Here is a 4,337-nt window from a genome sequence, read left to right as displayed (position 1 = left end):
CATATAAATGTTGAAAGAATTTTATGTGTTAGTTCTGAGAAAGGGTAGATTTGCTTGTTGATCTCTGTTTCTTTTACTTTGTGGCATAGAGTTCTGCAGCCATAACAAACTCTAGATAGGCTTGCCTACTTTTTAATTTTTCTTCCATTGGCTTCCCTATATGCCCCACCATACATAGAGCCCATCACACAATGCTTCTATGCAATCATGCTATATTTTCTTTTCCTCTGGAGAACTATGCTGTGCTATATGAGAAAATTGCTTTATTTTCAGGGTTCTAGAGTTTCTCTGGTTTTCCTTTGGCATTTCCCTGAACAGAGTCACGGGGCTTGTTTTTCATGTGTCTGTGACACCATTGTGGTGGTACTGTGTTGCAGAGATTGTTACACAGTCCAGATTCAAGGAGGGAGGAGTGAAGTTAGGGAACATGGAGAAAGAAAGGAACCAGGAGGGACTTTTTCCTTTACTTCTTATTTTACTTTCAAAGGGGGAGATGTGGCGATTCCTTTAAAGAGCCAAGAGAAGAGACCTTGCATTCTTATGCTTCTTCAGTCATTGTCTATTTTGAAAGCACTAGTACTTTTTTTCCCCTCTATAACACAACAGGCTCTTCTTTCCATTTTCTTCAAGAGAAAAAAAGGAGCTTTGTTTTAGAGGACTAGATTTTAGTCCTGGCTTCACTACTTCTTAGCTAAATAATTGTGGAAAGTTATCTTCTCTGAGCCCTATTTGTATAGGCTAATTTTGTAGAGATGATAATATTACTGATTGCACCAAGTTATTATATGAGTTAAAAGAAATACTGCACAGGAAAAGATTTCACAAGTTATAAATTATGAATTGCATACAAACCTACACTTGCTTCTACTTTCCATTATATCTAAATTATCAAGAATTTCTTGTTGCCTTAAAAAAATTTTTTTTAATATTTATTCATTTTTGAGAGACAGAGACAGAGCACAAGTGGGGAAGGGACAGAGAGAGGGAGACACAGAATCTGAAGCAGACTCCAGGCTCTGAGCTGTCAGCACAGAGCCCGACACAGGGCTGGAACTCACAAACTGTGAGATCATGACCTGAGCCCAAGTGGGACGCTTATCCGACTGAGCCACCTAGACGCCCCTCTTGTTGCCTTTTTAAGGTAGAAACATATCAAGTATTTTTCTCCCTGACTTTTGCCAACAGCTTAATCAAGTTCAAAAAATTTGGAAATCAACATTCGGTTTTCCAGTTTTTCCTTGGAATCTTCATCAGGTTATTGTTCTGACGCTCTAAACAGCTGTTGTATGTCAGTCCAGAGGTGGTTGCATTTCACTGGATCAAGATTACATGATTCTGGTGTAGAGTTGCAGGATTTTTGCTAACAATGCTTGCTCACTCTGAGGTATGCTATATAATTTGGTGTATTAATGAGAGGAAGTCAGCACGAATGCTTTATAAATCACAGCAACTTTGTGCGAAAATGGCACACTTGGCATACTCTATTTCTTTTTAAAGAGATATATTTCTCAGCTTTCTTTTCTTCTTATTTTCCCAGTAGCTTTATATCTGCTGCTCAGGTTTTCTACTATATGTAGACAGACTCCTCTTTCCATGGCTCCTCCAAAACACTGTTTATAGCTGCAGTAATGTGTGAGTTTTTAGTTTTTTTAAATGTTTATTTTTGAGAGAGAGAGAAACAGCATGTGAGCAGGGGAGAGGCAGAGAGAGAGGGAGACACAGAATCCGAAGCAGGCTCCAGGCTTCCAGCTGTCAGCACAGAGCCTGAAGCAGAGCTTGAACCCACAAACCGTGAGATCATGACTTAAGCTGAAGTTGGACATTCAGCCAACTGAGCCACCCAGACACCCAATGAGTTTTTAATTTTTTAAGGCATGAGAGTTGTTTGATCTTAGAACAACATCTATTGAGTGCAGGTAGAATTATGAAGTAGTCAAGGGAATGCTGACTGTGGAGTGAGACTGTATGGGTTTGGATCTTGACTGCCTCTTATTAGCTGTGTGATCTTGGACAAGTCATTTAACTTTTTTGTTTCTCAGTTTCCTCTGTAAAATGGGCATCACAATAGTACTACATCATTGGTTGTAATGAGGATTGAATCTCTCTCTCTCTCTCTCTCTCTCTCTCTCTCTCTCTCCCCCCATCTCTATATAGTGTTAAGTGTTATTATTATTTTTGTTACTGAAAACTTCCTATTATTAAAGTAGTATGGGAGCCAATCAATACATTATTAAGCCCCAATATGTTTTTAGGATTCTGCCAGTTATCTTGGGGGATACAAATTATATAACATGATTCTTGTCCTCCTCTAGAGGCTTTGTTGAGAGTCATGTAAGGTATATTTGGATGGTACAAACTGCTGAGGAATCTGCCACAGGGAACTTACATGGGTTGACTGGGGACATAGAACATAAACAGAATGGGGAACTGACAAATACAAATTTGTCTTGACCAAGGTAAATGCAAATCATGGGCAATAGGAATGCAACAGTGGGCTGATAATGTTCCTAAAAGGCTTCTGGAGGTGATGAGATATTAGCTGAGCCTGGAAGGTGGATTCTGGCAATGTAGAGATGGAGAAGGGTCTTGGTAGGGAGGAAGGAGTAGGGAATGGGAATATGCACATCATAATGTAGTCGGAAAGTGCAGCCAAACAGTCTAGAGTTAAATCTCTGGTGCTCCCTTTTACTGGTTTTGTGACCTTAGGTAAGTTACTTAATTTCCTAGAGCCTCAGCTTTCTCTACTGTAAAATGGGGACAATGTTATTTACTTTTTTGAGTTATTGTGGGTCTTAGAACTAGCCTATGTAAAGTAGCTAGCATGGCTGTTGGCACATGGTTAGCATTCAGTAAATTATATCACTGGGAATAGAGTGTAAAAGTTTAAAGGGTGGGATTGAAAGTCAGACAGGATAGGTTTGAACCTTCTCTAGCATTTACTAGCATTATAAACAAGTTACTTTAAGCTTTGTTTAGCTCATCTGAAAACAGAGATAAATTAGCTTCATTGTGGAGTTGATATTTAATGAGGTAGAGTGGAGCGTAAATAATGAAAATTATTAAAAATTATGGCACATAATATGTACTCAATACCCATTAGCCATCGTTACTTTTATTAGTACAGCATCTCTCTCCTTCCTCCCAGGTATTTCTTTTGTGATTATTCATATCCTTTCATCTTTTCCTTCCCCTGTCTCTTCATTTACCTTCTTTCAACAGTATTTATCAGTAGCAGTCGTAGAGACTGAAAACAGAGACTTGAAAGAATGTGGAGGTAGAAGTAACTGGTTAGCCCAGTCAGCACCACATGTCCAGCAGAGCACCAAGGACAAGATAAGAAAAGGGCAGTTAATTACACGTAAATACAAATGACGGGGGCATAAACATACATACAACCTTCCGAAGGACTCATCCTTCTTAAGGCCGCTAAAGATTTTTTCGTAGGGAATTCAGAACGTGTTACTCCCTTGGTTAAATTCCTTCAATAATTTGCTATTTCCCCGAGGATAAAAATCCAAACTACTTTGAATTGCATTTGAAATCCTTTCTAATCTGTGACAAGCCTGTCCTACCAGATTTTTTTCCCGTCACTTTCCAACCATTGTGAAGTCTTTCTTTGAATGTGACCATATTCTTTTACATCTCTTTGCCTTTGCATATCCTGGAAGGTCCACCAGGCATTTCCACCAGATGAATTTTAGTTATTCTTCAGGACCCAGTTCAATGGGACTTCTGTGATGCCTCTGATCCCTCCAAAATGAATTATTTGCTCTATCATTTGGGCTTCCACAATACTTTTTATGGCTCCCTAGCACCTGGTCACTAATCATATCACCTTGCAATGACTTATATTGTATGCATATTTTTCACTGGCTTACTAACTATTAGATGGTACTTTCGTATTTATATGCCTCTGTATATTTGGCAGTCAGGATAGTGCTTGACCCAGAACAGAGCAGGTAGTCAGTAAATATTTGTAGGCTACATGAAGGAGGTAGTAGGCACATGACTGACAACTTCCTTAGTTCATAGTCAGTTTGTAGATTTCTTCTATTAGGTTTGACTTAGAGTCACAGATTCATAGAATTTCAATGTTGGAAATATACCTCATTTTATAAATAAAGAATTAAGGCCAGAAGGAGGGGACTTTTTCCCTTTGTCCTTCAAGTCAAACCATGACTTTTTTTTTTCTTTAGACCACCGTGACAAACTACCACTTGAAAGGAAACTTATTTTAAGAACCTTGCTGGTTTCCTACTTTCTTATGGCCTGCTTTCCAGATCATTTTCCCAAGTACTTCTTATTTAGGTGTTCTTTCTAGACCAGTCATTTGGGCA

This window comes from Panthera leo, chromosome D1 (genome assembly GCF_018350215.1).
Source record: "Panthera leo isolate Ple1 chromosome D1, P.leo_Ple1_pat1.1, whole genome shotgun sequence".
NCBI classification, from domain to species: domain Eukaryota; kingdom Metazoa; phylum Chordata; class Mammalia; order Carnivora; family Felidae; genus Panthera; species Panthera leo.
The sequence above is the reverse complement of the archived record's forward strand: the minus strand, read 5'-3'. Positions refer to the sequence as shown.